Source organism: Cebus imitator, unplaced genomic scaffold, assembly GCF_001604975.1.
Source record: "Cebus imitator isolate Cc_AM_T3 unplaced genomic scaffold, Cebus_imitator-1.0 Scaffold45, whole genome shotgun sequence".
In the NCBI taxonomy this organism is placed as follows: domain Eukaryota; kingdom Metazoa; phylum Chordata; class Mammalia; order Primates; family Cebidae; genus Cebus; species Cebus imitator.
In genome coordinates, this window is record NW_016107360.1 from 9,526,940 (window position 1) to 9,536,034 (window position 9,095).

Below are 9,095 nucleotides of genomic sequence, written 5' to 3' on the forward strand. Positions count from 1 at the left end.
CCTATGGGGACCTGAAAGCCCCCTCCCTGCTTCCCACCTTCATCTTGAGTTGTCCCACCTTTCCAGACTGAACCAATGTATATCTTACACATGTTGACTCATGTCTCAAGTCTCCCTAAAATGTATAAAACCAAGCGGTGCCCCTACTACCTTGGGCACATGTCATCAGAACCTCCCGAGGCTGTGTCAAGGGTGCATGTCCTCAACCTTGGCAAAATAAACTTTCTAAATTAACTGAGACCTGTCTCAGATTTTTGGGGTTCACAGTTGAAAGGAAAAGAAAATACCCCCCACTGCAAGTGGGGGCAGGAAATTGTCCCAGTCCGTTAGAGGGCCCCACCTCCTGGGTAAGAAAGAATGGATAAAAAAGCCCCATTCTCCGGGCCCTAGAACACTGGGCCTGCCTCACACTGAGACTGGAACAAACAAAATGACAGACAGCTGCCCTGAACCCACACCAGGTGAGCAAGCACCAGGCAACAAGTAATAGGTGTCTTCAGCAAGGGATGGCCAAAAAATGTGAATGGGCACACAGGGAAGGTTTAAAGCTGAGGGTGGAGCATGACTATGAGCCCAGCCCTTACCTAGGAACGCAGCAGCACTAGGGGATTAGAAGTTCAGCAGTGCACTGAATTAAAATGGCAACAGCTAAACCCAGACCCAATTCAGCTCATCACTAGATCAAGTCAACCCCTCACACCAGCAGGTAGTAGAAGGAAAGGCATTCCCATTTCCAGGCATAAATACTTCTTGCTTCAGTCTCTACTGTCCTACGCATATCTAACATTCTACCAAAGATCACGGGACACACAAAAGAGCAATCAAAAACAATCCACTGTCAGGAGACAAATCAATCCACGGAAGCAGACTCTGGTGGACCACATGCATGAATAGATGGGAGATGTCAACTGAGACATGGCAGTTGTATGGAAGAGTCCAATGGGAATGCCAGAAGGAAAAAAAAGAAACCAATGGTAGCCGAGATGAAGTATGCATTTGACAGGCCCATCAGTAGACTCAACACTGTAAGAATTAAAGAAAGAGGAAAGAAACATGAAAGGTGGCTTGGCAGTTAAGGACAGGTTTATTTTAGAGAAAACAAACTTGAGAGGGCCTTTCGGCCGAGTTAGGTTAGAGGCATATTTTTTTTTTACAGAATGAGGGTTTTTAAGGATTTAGGGTGTGAGAGCTTATTAGAGAGTTGGACTGCTTTGTGTTTCTTTGTTGTGCTTATTTGGGAGGGAGAGTTGTGTGTTCGTTTCCACACATTTTTATGCAGCTGCAGCCATACCCATCGGAGTTTGCTTTCAGCTTTCCTGTCTTAGTGCACCTGAAGTGAAACGAATGTTCTTATTAAGGCCCGCTGTTTTACTGGGCCTGTTGTATGAGGATGAAGTTTGACAGTTACCCAAGAGACTTTCCACTTTCCTTTGTGCCCAAGCTGTGTTGTCTGTGTTTTACTGTCTGCCCTTTCTGGCTGATTGTAGTTAGAAGAGAAGGGATTTCCTTGAAATGCATAAGGCTAGAAAGGGAGCTGGAACTTGAAGTGGCGGTGTTTGTCTGAGATGACGGTGCTCCTGCTCTGTCAAACACAGCTGAAGAGCAAAGCAGTGAATGTGAAGCCTGATTGAAGTTACTGAAACTGTGACTGAGTGAGACCCTGTCTCAAAACAATAAAAATCAATCAATCAATCAATCATCTAAACTGAGACACAAGGAAAAGAGTGAAAACAAAACAAAATGAAAAAATAGGGCACTAAAGCTGTGGGATAATATAAACAGTTTGAAGAGATGATGGCCGATGGCTAATAGTTTTCTTTTCTTTTTGAGACGAAGTTTCACTCTTGAAATCCAGGCTGGAGTGCAATGGTGCTATCTCTGCTCATTGCAACCTCTGCCTCCTGGGTTCAAGTGATTCTCATGCCTCAGCCTCCCAGGTAGCTGGGATTACAGATGCCCACCACCACGCCCAGCTAATTTTTGTATTTTTAGTAGAGATGGGGTTTCGCCATGTTGGTCAGGCTGATTTCGAACTCCTGGTCTCAAGTGATCTGTCCACCTCAGCCTCCCAAAATGCTGGGATTGCAAGCGTGAGTCACTGCACCTGGCCTCCAATAGTTTTTTCAATGAAAAATATTATGCTACAAAAATCTTGCAGAGTCTCAAGTAGAAGTAACTCCTAGACACATCATATTCAAACTGCTGAGAAAGTAAGATGAAGAGAAAAATTTAAAGGCACACATTGTAGAGGAATTACAAAGTATGTCTTGTCTGAAACTATGCAAGTCAGAAGACAAGGAGTGATACAGCCTGAAAATTCTGAAAGGAAAAATAAACTGGCAACCTCTAATTTTATAAACAGAAAAAAACTCTTTCAAGAATGAAAGAGAAATAAAGACTTTTCAAACAAACAAAAACTGGGAGGATTTATTACCAATAAGAAATGTTAAAGGAAGTTCTTCAGATGGAAAGAATGTGATACCAGACAGAGACTTGGATGTACACCAGGGTAAATATAACAGACATGAGTTTTCTCATTTTTACTCACTCTGAATATTGGCTTTCTGAAGTAAAAATAGTAGCAATGTGTTACCAATTTATAGAACACGTAAATGTGTGACAACAGTGTAAAAGGTGGGTGGAGGAAGAGTCGCTAGTGTAGCTCTGTTAGGTTCCTACACTATGCGTATTACTTGAGTGTTGACCGTGATTGATTAAATGTGTTTCTTATAAACAACCATTACACATACACACACATGCACTCACAAATATATACATATATACATACGTACACACACATATATCTATATTGAGACAGGGTCTCAAAATATATATTCAGCATGCAGCCAGGTCTCTGTTGCCCATGCTGAAGTGCAGTGGTCCAATCACAGTTCACTGCAGCCTTGACTTCTCAGGCTCAAGTGATCCTCCCAGCTCAGCCTCCTGAGTATTTGGGACTACATGTGTGGGCCTCTCCATGCCCAGTTACTTTTGACATTGTTTCATATAGAGACAGGATTTTACTATGTTACTCAGGCTGATCTCAAGCTTCTGGCCCCAAGCAATCCTCCAGCCTTGGCCTCCCAAAGTGTTGGGAGTACAGACATGAATCTCTGCGCTCGATTTACACCTATTTTTAAGAGGCATAAATACAAAGATCAGTGTTGCCATGAAGTCAAGCAGGGGCTGGCAAACTATGGCCCACAGTCCAGATCCAGCCCACCACCTGGTTTGGTGAATAAAGGTTTATTGGAGCCACAGTTCCTCCCCTATGTTCACCTCCTGTCTGTGGCAGCTTTTGGGCTGCAATGGCAGAGCTGAGTAATTGTCAAGTAGGTGCAACAAAGACTGCATGGCGTGGTCCACGAAGCCCAAGATGTTTATTTTCGGGTCCTTTGCAGAAAAATCTTGCTGAGCCCTGAGGAGGGGGACAGGGTTGCAGCAGGGAGACCAGTGGAGAGGCTGGTACAGTAGTCCAGGTAACAGTGATGGGAACTCAGATTAAAGAAGTCATGACAATGGCTGGAATCACCAAGACACGAGGGCCTGCAGGAATGCTGTGTATTTTATTCCTAGAGTCTGCTGGTAGCTGGACTCCAAAGATGGCCCCAGGGAACCATGTCTCCTGTGATTCCTGCTCATGTGCAGTTCCCTCCCACGTGGTATACGCTGGTCTGTGATGTGTGTTAACCAGTTGAATACAGGAGAAGTGACGCCGTACCAGTTCTAGACCTAGCCTTTCAGAGAACTGGTAGCATTGCTGTCTTCCTCTTGGAACCCTTGCTTTTGGGGTCCCTAAGCCATCACGAAATGAGTACTGTCTTGCAGGAGAGACCCTGTGTAAAGAATCATAAAGACAGAGGCCATGATGTCAGAGTGTCCCAGTCAACTGAGGAGACGACTCCCGCCCAAGCTAGCATATGACTGCAACCCCATGAGGGGCCCCAAGTGAGGCCAGCAGAACTGCCCAGATGATCTCAGCTAACCTACCTAATCTCGAGAGATAATGGTGTTTAAAATCACCAAGTTCTGGGGTGATTTATTCTGAAGCAATAGATAGCAAACACTTGTTACATAGATGTTCGTACATATCACATGATTTGTTCTCTTTTGTGCCTTTCCTCTATTTTTATACTAGGATGGTTGTCGGCAGTTGACTTTACAATTTAGTATATAGAGTTCAGAATATTTTGGTGAGATTATAACTAAACTAAACAAGAAAACACTCAGAAATGGATATGGTTACTATTAGGACCTTCTGGGGGGAGGATGATAGAGTTGGCATTTGTGTAAAAAAATAATGGCATGTTTTTCAGTGGAAGCTTGTTATATCGATGCACTGACATTTAAATATGGCGGGAAGATTTGTATGGATACTAAGTAGCCAAGGGAGTGGGCTATGCTAGTTATTTACCTATGGATTTCACATTGAAGCCCACCCTTCTCCAATTCTTGGGCAGAGATTCTGTAAATTACGTTTCTCGTGCTCTTGTTAGCCAGGCCAACCCTCCATTAGATTCTGCCCATGGGAGGCACAATGGAAGAGTGCGTAAGGTAGAAGGAGAGGAGAAAGGATTTCTTTGCTGTTTTCCGCTTCTGTGTCCAGCAGCAGTATATGGCTATAGTGCCAGCCTCCAGCTGCTTCTGACAGTGTCCTGCATCAGCTTTGCTGTGCGCATCAGTGGTACTGGCAGCAGCCAGCAGCCAGGTTACATCATTGACCAAAGGGTGCCGGTTATGCCTCACCCTTCATCTGCTGGGCCTTGCCCTTGGGTCAATTGTACACCTACTGAGTCATGCCCTCTTTCAGAGGACCATGCACTGGCTACACAGTGTCCCTTTCTTGGAAATGTAAAATCTAGGTGTGACAAGCCTTTGTCCCTGGAGATCTATGTACCAGCCCACATGGGAACCCTCCTGTAAGCTCTTGGGTTCTAGAAACACCACTTCTTTCTTTTGACCCCTCTGTTCTAGAGCTAGCAGTTTCTTTTTGAAGTTATAAATGCCTGGGTTACTTCACATTTCCATTTTGCTTTTTTAAACCATGTGTAACCAATTTCCTATTAAATCATCAGTGCGTGGGGGAAATATTGGTCAAAGAACACATTTCAGACAGGAAAAAATGCAAGAGTTCTATATTACATCATGGTGACCAAACTTAGTAATACAGCCGTCCCTCCATATCTGCAAGGGATTCATTCCAAGATCCCCTGCATAGACCAAAATCAGTGCATGTTCAAGTCCCCATGTTATCTCTAGGGAACCCATGGACACAAAAAGTTGGCTGTTTGTATAGGTGAGTTTCACATATCCTGAGTACTGTATTTTCGATTTTGCATTTGCCTGCAGATGTGGAACTTATACCAAGAGCCCACTGCATTTATTGAAGAAAACTCACTTATAAGTGGATGTGAGGCCAGAAGCAGCTCCCAGCCTAAAATATGGGGTTATAATCCTTCACCCTCTGCCTAGAAGGGCTCATTACCTTTGAAGATCCTGAGATGCTGGAGGAGACACTGATGGATCAAGAACATGTTTTCACATGAGGATACATTTATATTTGGTGTCATTTTGAAATATATATTTGCCTTGCTGGAATATATATTTGCCTTAAAAGTAGAAACAAGCAAATGAGTTAAACTGAGAAAAACTAGCATAAATTAGTAAATATGAGCATAAAAATATAGCGGAATGATGGGTATATCATGTACTAACTACTTAGACTCTACCAGTTTTAGGTATGTCTACACCACTTAAACCTGTGTTAAGAGTTAACTATAAAGTGGAAACAACCCAAATGTTCATCAGTGGATAAACAAAATGTGGTATATAGGTACCATGGAATATTATCCAGCCTTATAAAATAAAAACATTCTGATGCATGCTACAACACGGATGAACCTTGAAAACATGCTAAGTGAAAGAAGCAGTCACAAAAGGACATATATTGTATGATTCCACTTATATGAGGTACCTAAACTAGTCGAATTTAGAGACAGAGAATAGAACAGTGATTGCCAGGGTCTGGGTGAGGGGAGGATAAGGAGTGACTGTGTAATGGGATGAGGTTTCCCTTTGGGGTGATGAAAATGTTTTGTAATTAGGTAGGGGTGGATGGTTGCACAGCATTGTGAATGTGCTAAATTCTACCACACTGTTCACTTTAAAATGGTTACTTATACGTTATATGAATTATCTGACTTTATCTGTTTATTCCACCAGGCATTCAAGTAAGACCTCAATTGAAGAAAGCTGTCCAAGGCTTAGAAAAAGTATGCCAATCTCCGTTTTAGGGTATTCATGTACCCTCCATTTCTATTGAACTTAAATATAAGGTAGCCCCATCTCCTAAAACTGCTAAACATTCAGTCAAAATTCTCCAACTAATCAAAGACAATCTCAGAAGGTCCTTTTGCCCTTAACCTGAATGTGAACTTGAAATGGTTGAACAATAAAGTCTCAAGGAGGCAGCAGAGTACAATCTTATCAGCAGGAGGGCAGCCTGACCCTACTACCAGACAGAATTTACCCCAGAGCGGTGCCTCTCAAACTGACATTGGTGAAGGACTGGTTTTTAAAGTTTCCAATGTATTGTAAATTGGTACTTCTATAAAATATAAAAAAAGTGATTGTGAGTTTGGATATTGTGACAATGTCAAATTTCTGTAAAAGTTTCCAAACATGTCAGCTCAATTTCTTATATTGTCATGGATCTGTGTTTATTCCTGGACAGATCCCACAAGTTGAATAGCAGCACTCTGAGGACAGTGTTTGTGAGCTGTGGGGGAAATTGTTTTGACAATACTTAGCTTGGATGATTTTTTTTGCTTTCTTGATGTTAAAGCTGTCTGTAAAATTTTCTCACAATCACAATAGTGTTTTAGAAGAAGCATACATATATATGTGTACATTGAGAAGATAATATTCAGCTGTTGTGGATCACCAGTATTTGATCTTTGTGTGAATTCATGTGATGGCAAATGATGATAACCGTGGCTGAGTCAAGGCTGTGAAGTGCCAGGCAGCTGGTGTTTACTCTTTCAAGACTGGTTTTTCAAGACTGGTTTTAGTTGTGTCCCCCTCCAAGTTCATAGGTTAAAGCCCTACACCTCCAATGTGATTGTATCTGGAGACAGGGTCTTTAGGAAGTACTTAGGGTTCAATGAAGTCATAATGATGGGGCCCTAATCCTAATGGATTGTGTCCTCATAATAAGAGGAAGAGAGAGATAACTATCTCTTCATGTACATGCGCCAAGGAAAAGATGTGCCAACATATAGTGAAAAGGTGGCCATCTGCAAGCCAGGAAGACAGCCCTTGCCAGAACTCCACCATGCTGCATCCCAATCTCAGACTTCCATTCTCCAGAATGGTAAAAAACAAAAATACATAAATGTCTGTTTTTTAAACCCCCTAGTCTATGGTACTTGTTGTGACAGCTCAAGCTGACTCATACACATCAGAACTGTCCCTGGGAAACTGGGGTGATTAATTTGATTAAAAGCCTTATGGAATTCTTTGGAATTTTTAAACTTTATACATGTATTACTTTGTTAAGCATAAAACTAATTTTAAAAGAAGAATTATAAGAGTTTAGAAGTCAACTCATAAATCTTCACATCTCATGCAGAAATGGCATCTGTGACATTCCTGTTGTATAACCATCCTTGAACACCTTCCTGTGGCTCATGTTAGATCTATTTCTGGGCGGCTATAATTATTAGAAGCTTCTTTCAAATTTGCTCGTTTGTAACTGCCACCAGTAGGTGATAATACAGAAGCTTTTCTCTTCTGTGACTAGCTCTGCTTTTAAAGTGCATTGCTTTATTCTTAGTCCACAAGGAGTGACACCCCCACCCTGTCCCACCCCTAGCTTTTCTGTAGCACTGTGCTGTGTTTATTAATGTTAGAGTGAAGAGTGGGGAGACCTGAAAAGTGGGGAAAGCAGGTTTGTGTTGGTTAAGAAACCAGACCTCAGAAATGATTTAGTGTCTTGGATAAAGTCACGCATAACCCTGCAAGGTAAAAGCTGTATCAGGTTTGACTGGCAAGTGAGTGCCTCATGCATCAGAGAATTCACAGACTGCAGTGATGTATAACCCCTGGCTCCCTGCCGGCTCTATTCCTCCATCAGCCTGCTGCCATTGCACTCTCACTCTCCCATGATGTAGGACATGGCTGAGATTGACAGAGAGAGAAGGTTGAAGGGGCAGTAGTTAAAATGTCATCCACTCAGATTGAAATCCAAATGGCTTAATTTACCATGATGTGTTTTAATTAATGAGAGTGAAAAAGTGAAGAGGTTGTACTTTCTAATTCAACAAAGTAATGCCTTAGTTACTGAAATGCAAATGGCTTCAGTGGGAGGGAAGCAAAAGTTAATTAGGTCATATAGATAAATTAGGAGGAAACTAAAACCATCTTTGCCACAATTAGATCTTTGCCACAACTAGTTGGTTTGTAGTAAAAGAGAATACATATAGAAATGAAATATTCAAATGTAAATATTTTCGCATTAGATTGCTTTGTGATTTTGGTGACTTTCCAATTTTATAATAAATACTACCTTTGCATTCCATTGCAGGTATTTTACTGTAAAAATAATCTTGCTTATTCTCAATGGGTGCTGTCTGTTTTAAGTTCTCTGCCTTTCCTAGAGGATGTGCCGAATCCTTAAGATGCAACAAACATGTTTCCTTTGGCTTCTTTAAACAGTTGGATTGACGGGATCATAGTTTAAAATTAAAAAATTTAAGGTTATTAACTGAGTTTTAAGTGTAAATGATAAAATAATAAGGTCTTTTTGTTGTGCTGGTGGTGGTGGTGGTTATTGTCATTTTGGTCTAAGAATTTAAAATTAGTGATGTACAAATGTGGAATATATTCTGCCCTCTAGTGGTTAAAAGTAATTCTGCAATATTGGTTACATCTCAGCGCTTTCAATTACTAAGAAGCTAGGTGATATTTTAAAAGCAGGTTGAAAATTATGTTGGTGCATTGCTGTAGCTAATTGTTATTGTTGCATATATTAAGAAAGAGAAACAATAGTTTTCTGTTCTATTAACGACAATATACCAATGGCTAGAAATCTGGCA